The following is a 12112-nucleotide window of genomic DNA, read 5'->3' as shown; positions in this document are numbered from 1 at the left end:
GGCGGCGGCGGCGGTCGTTGTGTCTTCGAGGTGAGATGGCGTTCTTTTGGGAGCGACACACAAACGGAGTCACGTTGCGAAAAGTGCCATCTAATATAATTATAATAATAATAATAATTGGTGTTGACTTGTACCGGGAGACATGCAAATACGCCAAGACGTTCGTTTAATTATTATTTCACGTCGAGCTAAATGAATAGAGGTGCTCAATGCGTCTGACGTTCTCTCGGCCGAGTGAAACGCACGAGCTTCGTGATTGTGCGATTGTTCGGCCCAAATTGGTTTTGGCTGGTTTAGCGTGTGACCAAAGTAAATATGATTAAGAAATTCGAAAATCGATTAACCGTCGAATTACGTGCGCCGGACTAATGCTATTTACAAAAACCGCTTGACAGTGCTATCCGTGTCTTATTATTTTTTTTCTCTCTCCAAAAGTCCCACGGGTACTTGCGCTTTTGTTCGAGACCGCGGTAAATCTTTGGATAACCATAATTTAGTTTTCACTCGCACGCAAGACATACTCGCCGGTTTAATACGATTTAAAAATACCTTTCCGACAACAAATCTAGTCCATTTCAGACGTGGGTTTCGATCGCAGCCGTTCGCGTGCAATGGTTCGGGCTGTCTTCTTGGTTAACTGACTAAATAAAATATACAGACACATATCCAGCTTAACCGACGTCCTAATGGCGTTTTCCGCAATATATAATGCCGCACGGACACTATTATTGATGACTTATTTGATGACGGTGTTGGTCGGAGCTTTGTTTTTTTTCTTTCATCAGCTCACGACTAATATTTATTTATGTTCTTAGGTAGTGGGAACGGCGTTTTATTTTTCTATATATTTTTACAAAAAAACAAAACAACGGGCATTTGAAACAACATATTATTACATTTTCAACGAAAGTGACTCGGTCTGGGTACGAGGACAATACCGTCGCATCGGCCGGCCGTTGGTGGAACGATGAAAACAGCTGGAACTCAAGAGCCTCGTGGGACCAAGACAAACACACCGCGAGACGGTACCGTAGAACGCGTAAATCACACACGCTATTTGGTCACGGCCGTGTGGGATAGCCCATAAATAGATTGCCAAAGTGTCCCGAGACGAAATTCGGCACCGCAATCAAAGATGACAATTTGACGTTGGACAGCGTTTGTTGTTTGGCAAGCGCAAATAGCTCATCCGTTCCCCCCCTCCCGGTTCCCCGGGGAGGATTACCCGTAATAATATATGGAAACTTGAGAAACGAGAATCGGTCCGAACTCTTTAAGTTCTGATTGTGTGTGCAATCGTGTGGCGAACGCTCCACGGCGCGACAACGTTTAGTTCGTTAAACGTATTTAACTAAAAACTCTTACCCATTTGAATTCCACTCATGGTTTGCAACGTGGCTTATGAACTCACCCTACCCACAGTGTTTTTGCCATACGTTTACAAGGGCAACGACAAGTTCGGTTTGTCAGCACTTCCGTAATGTACACAATGAATAAAGATTCTCATTATAATGTGTGTAACAACATGGCTGAAATTAAAATCGACTTAATTTATATTGCATTCTAAATGGTTTTTAATTGTTTACAACGACTGGTGTAAACGTCAACGATTGAACATAGTAATCCTCTAACGTTTGAATACTTAGTAATAATACAATTAACAAAAAATGATCTTCGATTGTTCGACAATGTAAACAAATCAAGCTTTATCCTCGTTTTAAAAACACAAATTGATTAAAAAAAAAAAAAACATTTTAAAAGTTAGATTTTTTTTTAATCCTTTTGTGTTAAGAAGTAAAATAAAATAATAAACGATTTCGCTAAGCCCTCTGTTCGGTAACAATAGCGTTTTAACAACGACAGAATTTGTATAGTGCTTCCGGTACTCGCTCGTTAATAAGTATTTTTGTTGTACCGTTGAATACATTCGCTTATTCCGATTTAATCGTTAATGATTATTTTTATTTCACTTAACGAGTACACATTGTAACTACTCTATTATAACCTTTTATGTTCGTCGCGCATCGCCAAGAATAGCAAAATCGCCTAAAAACGTTTGCCAATAATGCACGTTTAAATTAAATCTAATAATAAATTTGTTTGTTCTGCATAAATCAAATTCGACGGATTTAGGTGAAAAACTATCTCGGAATGCGATTTTAGATCTAATATTCGTTTAGTCTAACTATGTAATAGTGTTTTGATTTAATTTGTACTGTAGCACTTGTTGTGAAAATGGACACATTGTGTAATCATGTAATAATATACTTTCGATGAAAATGCCTTAACAATGTATTTTATCGAACTTAATCGTGGGTGGATTTTAAATTTTAAGGTAGCAGAACAATCTGAACAATATTAACCTCTGCACTTTTTGAACAAGTTGTGTTCAACTCAAATTTATGATTCGGTCTACACAATAGTAACCAAACCTCCGTCTTCGGTAATCACTACCCGGATATAGATAAGAAAAATTTATATTTTCGAGTAAGCGTTGTACGATACACAATTGATTTTGACCTCGTTAAAGTAGCTCCAGTAGTCTGTTAAATCTCTAAGGAGCTCTGGTTTTAATCATGATCATTTTGCCCTTCTGGGCTCTATTCTGAAAGTAATTGCATTCGTTTGCCGGTATTCCGACCCGAACAAATATGTTTGCGGGTGCTCTTCATGTGGTCTGGTAGCCGAACGAAGCCACAAACGTAGAGATGGTTGTCACATGCACACGTTATCGTTCACTCTCGCGGTCACCGAACAGCACGTGAGACATGCCGGGCTACAAATCCGAAACTGTTGATACACATGATATCTAAAACCATACAGAAACGCCAATAGCCCAATGAACATCATCCAACCGTATCCGGTGGCACCAGATACTGCTTTAGTTTAACAAACGGTCGGTTTTATTTGGTAAAAAACTACACAATCAATAGCAAACCGTTGCTTATTATATTATTTCCATCATTTAATATTTAAGATCATATCAATAGTCATAGATTCGCAGCGTTATTTTGACACACATAGCTTTAAATAAACATGAATTCGGAAAGCTCGACCGTAAAACAATAAAACGGTAGTAGACGAATTTGTGTGTGTGTGTTATTTTTATTGTAATGGGAAAACATAACTCGTGGTCCTGGAAAAACTGGGTTCGAAAGGATTGTTTTTTGATAAGTGTTTCCGGGAAAATGCGCCGTTTTGTATGCAAAGTCCATAATATTAAATCGACGTATATAACTCACATAACACTGCGCGCGTCGTACATTTAAATTGTGTGCTGGATGCATTTTCCATGGCAATAAAACCGTACCTAATCATATACACACCGCAGTCACGGTAAGTGTTTCTATTATGAAATCTCTAACTATATGTGCGGCACGTGGTCGCAAACAAAATAACACCGTACCACCTCGTTTGGAGATACAAATCTCTGATACTCTACGATTAAACCCTTGTAATTGCTTATGAGATTAAAAAAAAAAAAAAAACACGGGGGAAAAAAAGGAACGCAACGATAAGTTATTAACCAGAAGGTACAAAAACAACAGTTTCGGGTCTTCGGTCACTCGTGGGCGCTTCATAAAAGCCATCGCCGAATAAAAAAATACAATTTGTTCTCTAGTACATTTTCGGTGTGTGTGGGCTACGAAAAAACAGCTTCTCATCCAACGCGCGCATATCCAACCAATACCGGTCGCTTTATCGCGGCCAGACGTTGTCCCGGGTTAGAATATTTAAATATTTTACCATCGGGACAGTATTCACGTTGTACAGCGACAAAAACACACTTGTTTGAAAATATAATAAAGTAGTTTAGTCAAGTATTCGCCCGGAATCAGAAACAGCGTTAGGAGTTCCGAGCGATGCGCGATGGAGAGATCGAAAGTATTTGATTAACAATGATTAGACACTAGGTGAGCCCAGCAAAAAGAATATGAATTTTTAATTTATAGCTTACTGCCCAAAAAACCACGATAGTCGGTTCTTATTTGCAGGTTAAGTAGGGTGAGTAGGGCGAAGTGCTTGTAGACGTTCATATTTTGTTTAGCCTTTCAAATTAGTCACACGCCAAAATATGTACTATACTTCTCCCGCGATGGAGTTTAACCAAAACCCGAATATGTCGTTTACACAAGTACATAGGTATCATACGACTTGTTATATGGCGCTTTGTTATAGCCAACTGCGCCTGAACAAAAGCCACCGAATGAGCCTACCTAAACGTATTACACATCAATTACTATGATATACACGTGCACAGCTATAATACATGTATCCATATTGTATTATATTTTATCCGATGTGTATATCGTCCGTCTCCGTGTAGAGTGGATTTTCTCGGAATAAACGCTCTACCTGTAAGTTCGTTATTACTCTTGAATCTTTAATCCGCACATAAATTATTCTCTCCCTAACCGACAGTCTCGCTCGCGGTAATCGTGTGTGCTGCAATAACAAGTATAATAACATCGTATAATACAATATAATACCATAACGATTGTCGCACTGACGAATGAGAATGTGCTACCCCAAAGACACAGCATGGAACATGCTTTTTTTTTCCACCGTTCGTTTAATGATCTCGCAAATAAATAATTGTGACCTGAACATGTCCACGGTCTCAAGACTGCTAAAACTAATCCCCGTGTTTGTTATAATGTGTTGCAGATGGACAATTGAAAAGGGAGTTGCGAAAATTCCATTCGTACGGCAGGTGCCTCGTCGAACTGTAAGTACATTTACCTAATACATATTATAGTAACTATGAACCAATAGTGTACCTATGTCTGTCGCGTTTGAATATACCTCGCGATTAGGTGTATAAAAATGAATTAAACGTCTTTCTACAACAAATGAAAACAATTGAGATGATTTTTTTCAATTTTTAGTTCTTTATATTAACTATTTAGCGTTCACTGCACTGCGGAACCTCCAAACATATATCACACAAGTTCTATGTAGGTTATAATGTGTAGTACCCTATGAACTGCAGCTGTAGTGCTGTTCACTGTTTGTACCTTGTCTTATCATAATAGAAATAATGCACAGCGCTGGGTTTTCGTCGTTCGAACGCCACCGATCGCCATCGCCTACTTGCATAATATCATAATACCTAATTGAAAACAGGCGGGTTAACGCCGGTTTTCACTTTGAATATGAAGGTGTGGGCGGCCGAGTAAAATGTATAGGAGGTACACATGCATTATTTATACATAAAGAGAAAAAAAAAAGCTAGAAAGAGAGAGAGAGTGGAACTAAAAAATACATGATCCCTGGTGGAAGCAGGGGCAATTTATTACCTCCACGTGTTCCAAGCACTGGACCGGACGTGGGTGAAACTTTTCTTGCTCGCTGCGAACGAAGGCCGAGAATGCCCTCTGGAAAGATTCCAGATTATATTTTCTTCTTTTGTACTTTCGCGCGCAAACTAAGAGCGCTTTCCCGGTAAACGTTTCCATAATGTCTACTAGACCGGTCGGAGTTTAACCCCCGCTGAGGTCAAAAGTATCACAGGTCACAGGAGTATTTTTTTTTTCACGGGTACCTATAACTCGTGACGGGTCTTTGAAGTCCAGGCGGTTCGGACAATGCCCTCGTTACCGCCGCAAGGAAAGCGCTGTTAACGTTTTATAAATACCTACCCAGAACTTGGTCGACGGTTTTCCTTTTACTTTCAAACAAACGGCGTTTCTTTATGCCCGTATTACATACAAACAATAATTTTATACCTACCATATTTTTTTCCTATGGCTTGCGCCTATCTAGTCTCGAACCGGCTACGGCGAGAGCTTGGACAAAGCAGGATTTGATTTAATTGACTCATTCGATATGAAATATAGTACATAGGACCAGAGTATTATTGTTTAGTTAGATTTTGTAAACTACAATATAACTAAAATGATATTTTACGGTTTATGTTTGTTTCCGTGACATAAATTTTGTTTTCCAAGTTTGTTTTTCAAAACCAAACATATATATATATATATTTATACATCAATGTTATAATCAATACTTTCGATGCTATCAGATCCTTTCTGTTCAAATTTTCAAAGCTTTGCCGAACGACCGAGTTAATTAATTAGAACGTTGTCGATACTGTTTACAGAGGGTATCAAAAAATAAGTTCCGACTATTTTTCCAGTTTGAAAGTTTTTAAGTAAAAGACTACGCTATGGGCATACTTAGTTGGCAGCTGACACTTTGCTTACTTTAAAAGGGTATCAAGGTAATTTGATTTTTGAATTGTCAGGAATAATACACTCTGTTTACTTGAGTACATTGAACCGTCTTTAGGATATAATATTAAAGAAAACTATTATTATTACCATCCTATTGTCTGTCAATAACGTTACGATGCCGACGTTAAAGCTTGTTTAATTTTTTTTTTTCTTTTAAACTACATTTTTAGTGCTGTATGTATAACATGAACCTCTTGCATTATAAAGTAACACGCATCAAATACAGCTAAAAGGGAAATTTATGTATGTTTAATGTAGGTTTTGAGTATTTAAATTTTGTTTACGTGGAAAATTATGTTAATTTGTATTTGTTTGCATAATAAAACAAAATATGTTTTATGAATAAGTATATGCTCATAATTATTATAGTAGTAATATTATATTCATGTATTCTATGTTTTAACAGTTTGCGAATTAAATTATTTTTGAAACTATTAGAGTTTGAGATAAAATTAAAAAGCACTATAAATATACATAAAAATACAATTATTATTGTAAATATGTAATTAAAAGATGTTAAGCAATTATTTTTATTATCATTCATATCTAATAACATTGATTGCTTATATTTGAAATTAAAAAGATATTATTAACATATTTTTATGTAGTTTAGTAGATATAATCGTTATCATTTAGCGATAAACAACGCGTTTAATGGGTATTAGCATTGAGTATAAATTGTATAAATTGTAATGCTATCGGTCAAGAAGCTATTAAACTTATTAGGGACAGTATGATTTTAATTTCTAACATTGTCATTAATAAACTCTGGGTTGATTTGTATTGTAATAATGATATTAGGTCAATCGACAATATTCTTATCCGTAATATCCGTCCGGACACACCGAATTAGTAATTGTCTGTTTCGATCGAATAAGTTTGTTAATTGAATCTTGTAAGTTCTTACCTAAGCTATAATAATATGCTAATTAACGAATAATTGGTAGGTTAGCGCTAAAACATGCTTCCAACTAAGTTCATAATATATTGAATCGTTACCCTGGAATTTACATACACATTAACGCACATACAAAAATATCTTCAAAAGGCTTCAAATGAGAGCTAAGTGCACAGTTAATTCTTAAAGCCCCGGGTTTCGTTATTTATATATATATATATATATATATATATATACATATTCAAGCTGCTTGGATATACATAATTGACGTTCCTGAGCATTACTATAAATATTAATACTAGATATTATTATTACACTCTGCATTTTTTGATATGAGATCAACGGGAAAGTGCAAAAAGTGCACTGCAAAATAATTTGGGCAAATATTTAATTAATTAATGCGCATGGACTCTGTGATGTTTGTGTTTGTTTGCTGTAGAAAGGCAAAATAGGTAATACATTGTATGCTATCTTTTCATTAGCGCTGAACGATTTTGAGTGGAATAGTACACATGATTATTATTTAACTGTGTGTGTGTATATTATAATATACACACATACACAGTTAAATACAATATAAACAACACGAGTTTCGGGTTTTTCGCCAGACAAGCTTTAAACCGTGTCAACAGCTATTGTCTGTACTTAAAGTTAAAAGAACCACTGCGCGAAGGGAGCTAAAACGACAGAGGAAAAAATACAGCTGTGCCGCATAAAAATATTTATACAAATAGAATAATATAAAATTCGAGAGAATAATATAAATTTAAGTCGCTATAAATATATAAAAGCTGCGAGTTGTTTTTAATTTATAAATGAATAAAACATGAGCGAGCACTTTCAAAAGTATTTCAAATTGCACGGAGAAAAACTATTTGCAAATGACACAAATAATAACTTATGTTTAATTATGTTTTTTTTTTTTTTTTTTTTAATAATACAAATCGACAGTAGAACTTTTGTCTAAAAGATTTGTTGCGGATAAAAAAATGTTTTGAAATACCCTGTGCGATAAAAAGTAATTGCAAACATCTTTATTATTATATTGTTTTCACTAGATAAATATAAAAAAATACTTTTTTTTCAATTTCAATTTCGTAAAATAATAGTCTTTTTTTAATAAAGCTGATGAACACTGTCAAATAAAACAGTGCTTAAAAATGTTAAAACGTGTACAGCTAAAAGGCGACAAATGAAATGAGGACTTTTGATTAAATATGCAATTTTTATTTGATTTGAGGATTTATTATTATTATTTCAAACAGAAATATTCATAATTTACAATATATAATAAATAAAAGAAAAAGTTTGTCGCCAAAAGTCTGAGCTTGAATTTATATAATTAAAACAAACTAGGACTGGTAGCCTTGGCATAACCTAAAATATAGTAGTTAATAAAATTTGCTAGTAATTTATATTATTTTCTCATGAAACAATATTTGTAATTAAAAGTGTTATATTAATCATAACTATATTTTTTTGTAATCTCTTGACAGCAAAGGACAATAAAATGGACAATACAAATCGCCAATACGGTCTTATAGGTTTTCCACATTAGTCACAGGAATTACTTAAATGGACGAGTATAACATGATTATTAATTATAAACATTTTGAAAGTGTTCAAAATGTATGTCACTTTCCAAAAGCAACCTGGAAAAAATAATTTAAAACCCATCATAAAACGTCATATAAGTAATTTACATTTTTGAACACCACATTGTATATAGTTTCAACATAAGAATCCTGATTCTAATTTTCAGGGCAATGACTAATTCGAAGCGTTCAAGAGCGAATTTAAAACAGTTCAGGAAAGTTTATGTTGAGTTAAGAACAATTTGAATTTATTATAATTGGAGAAATTATTTAAATATATATTACTGTATTTCCTAAGGAAAATTTCAAATAACTAAACTGAAATCTTACATTGTCAACTATGGAAATGGCAGTATTAATAGTCTTGAGTTGGTAACAACTAAGTTGGCGGTTCGCGTAAAATCCGACGATAATTAGAGAAAAGTTTTTACAAAAAAAAAAAAGAAGTTAAACATTACTCGATGTCGGTTATTACAATAATTACTGACTTACTTATTTTTCGGATATTAGCATCTGAATGGTGACGACATCTTGGCCGCCCGGTTATAGAAGTCGAGAAATGTTCGAAATTTAATTTAATTGTTTACTAAAAAGTACATTGTTGTACAGGTGAAATTTATAAATGTGTATTTTATTGAAAATTGTAACATAAAAACTACTTGAAAAGTTTGTAGTGTTTGTATTGTTACTAATAATTATTATGATGAACGAAACGAGCGTAAAATAATTAAAGTGTGCTTACCGCTCAAAAGAGATGTAATCAAAGGAAACATCTGTCTTTGTATACAATAATATCATTACAAACTATATCATTTTCTCTGAAGGATAATAATATTATTACTTTAATAGCTTTTGTGTGCAATCCCTTTCGTTTACACGGTACGCGTTTGTTGAGCTATAACGTGCATACAATTGGGTATAACTGTTACTTGTATGAGTAGTATTATAATGTACCATATGGGTTAATATCATTTTTTTTTTTTTTTAATGACCTTACACGGATTTAGCAAACCATGAAACGAATAATTATTTTTTTAGCGAGTACATGCATTATTTTATGTACATCTCTGCTGAATTCAAACCGAGTTTGATCCTCTACTACTTCTAAATTCCGTTTGACCGCTATGTGTACAAACGCCGTTGCTACGGTGTTACTGTTAAGCAAATTATGAGTTCAAAACAAAAACAATACTTAGTTGAAGTCATTTTTATAGAGTAAATTATAAATAAAATATTTGACTTTGATCCAAGCGTAAATTCCTTAAATGTAATCATCTACGTCGGCGCGTATAAGAATGAGGAAATATTATCCGACTCTGGTTATTAGTATTGCAGTAAACATTCCACGGTACATAGCCGGCAATTTATACAAAATTTCAAAGGGTTATTGATAGTCGATTATAATATGCTAGCCATCCAGAGTATTCTATAATGTACACTGATAGATCCACAATAGCAGTGTAGCCAATATACATATATTCGTGGAAAAAGCTTAGACAAAATATTGCTTGATTTCACTTCCCCGGTTCAAGTATTTCAGCTATAACTTACTCATCGAATTCAGTTAAACAGTACTACCCCCCTCAAAATTGAAATTATGATTTTCCATAATATAACAAACAAACGTTCTGTAGTATGTGCTAAAAAAAACTTTGGGGTATTATTCGATTTGGGATGCGGATTAAACGTACGCGGATTATAATATTTATATAAAATATTGCCTGATCGTAAACGGTTGAAAAATGTGTACAAAATGTAAATTGACTGAATAAGCGGTCAACATTTTTTTTATTTTTAAAAAAAGCTATTCGAAATAAATATATTACTAACGCATTAGTATTTTCTAAATATAATAATTTCCATTTATATTTTACGGTTCATTACGATAGGTATTGTTAAGCGATAAATAGGCATTGTGTTTCTACATATTATTTCAAATATCAATATATTGAATATAGATATTTAACAGGTGGACAGACGACTAGACGGCAAACATCCTCCACTTAGGCGACCGAACTAGGCAATATTATACTGTCTATCGAATTAAGCATAATTTGCAACAATAATAATAATAATTTAATCGCATAAAATAAACCAATATCATTATAATTCGTAAGTGGTATTCAATTAAATTAAACCCATCAAGTCATATTGTTATTACATTAACAGTATTTTGAACAGTTTGCCATCGATAACACCTATTATGGTACATCATTTTAACAATATAATATCTACTTATATGAACAAAACAATGAAAACCTCCGTAATATAGGTAATAGCCGAAAATAAACGCCTACAAGCAAACAGCAATAACATATATATTTTTTTAATTGCCACGTTATTCATAACTATAATCATTAGGTCTTTTTTTTTTTAAACACATACCCTCCCCTTAATTTGTTTGCGCGATTAACGGGCCGGAAAATTCGTTGGCCTTAAATCATAACGCGTTGTTATAGATGCAATAATATTTATACCTATATAAATATATTAAACAAGCGCGATTCGGTATCAGGCCAGAGGGGGTGGTTTTTAATTCATTTTTTTTTTGTTCACTTCAAGCGCAAAATCGTGTGCATCGCCTATATAAAAGCGCGTGTTAACGGGTTTAGTGGATTACAATGTACACAGTGTTGAGCTGTGCTTATATTATACATGGGTTGGCGGGGATATGAAGTAAAAAAACAAACGGTAACGCCCAATAAGTGTATATTATACGCTTGTTAATTAGCTTACAGAATGGGCACCGTGAAGTTATCGAAGAAAACCGGAATATTAAAAAAAAAAAGTCCTCTCGGCAGATAGGTTAGGTAATTTTTATTATATTATGATAAACATAATGTATTTTTTTTTTTTTGACCCGGTAGAGGTTTATCCGGGCGACGATCGCATTACACAATTCTGTCTCTCGTGTGTACATATATATATATAACGTTAGAGATAACCGGAAGAGATTTCGCACGTCCCGACTATTATATTATTTCCTCAGTCTCTACCAAAAGGGGACCGGGCACAATTAATCGAGTCGCATTTGCGGCCGTTTTGTAGTCACGAGTACTCGGCGATCCGGTCCGGTCGAAGAAAAAAACTACATTCGGAAGATCATAATTTATATTATTCAAACGCATGATGGCGTTTAAAATAATCGGTAAAATTCAAGTGGACATAAATGAAATAGCTTCAGAGCTTTAATATTAAAAAGCCTTGCACATTGCCATATTATCTCGGATCTATGATTGATTGATTCTGAACTTTTTAAGTGTTAACGTTTTTATATCGATTATCTTAATTAATTACTTTGTTAAAATATATTATATTTATGCCTTATTAGGCAAACGTTCGTCCTGCGTTCTACGCCCAATTCTTTTAGCTAACTCTGG

At 34.0% G+C, this 12112-nt stretch overlaps 1 protein-coding gene across 1 annotated transcript in view; it reads left to right on the top strand.

The window, feature by feature from the left end:
* The window catches only part of LOC126843210 (uncharacterized), a 181986-nt gene that overhangs the window by 39666 nt on the left and 130208 nt on the right, over positions 1-12112 (top strand). The window contains exon 2 of the mRNA XM_050580584.1: positions 4669-4729. The gene's annotated coding sequence lies outside the window, so the exon portion shown is untranslated. The remainder of the gene's footprint in view (positions 1-4668; positions 4730-12112) is intronic.

The sequence above is a fragment of the Adelges cooleyi genome, unplaced genomic scaffold, assembly GCF_023614345.1.
Source record: "Adelges cooleyi isolate 19-005CV unplaced genomic scaffold, UGA_ACOO_1.1 ACOO_flye_CR_arks_rails_tigmint_CR_PRNA_574, whole genome shotgun sequence".
Classification (NCBI taxonomy): Eukaryota; Metazoa; Arthropoda; class Insecta; order Hemiptera; family Adelgidae; genus Adelges; species Adelges cooleyi.
The sequence above is the reverse complement of the archived record's forward strand: the minus strand, read 5'-3'. Positions and strand labels throughout refer to the sequence as shown.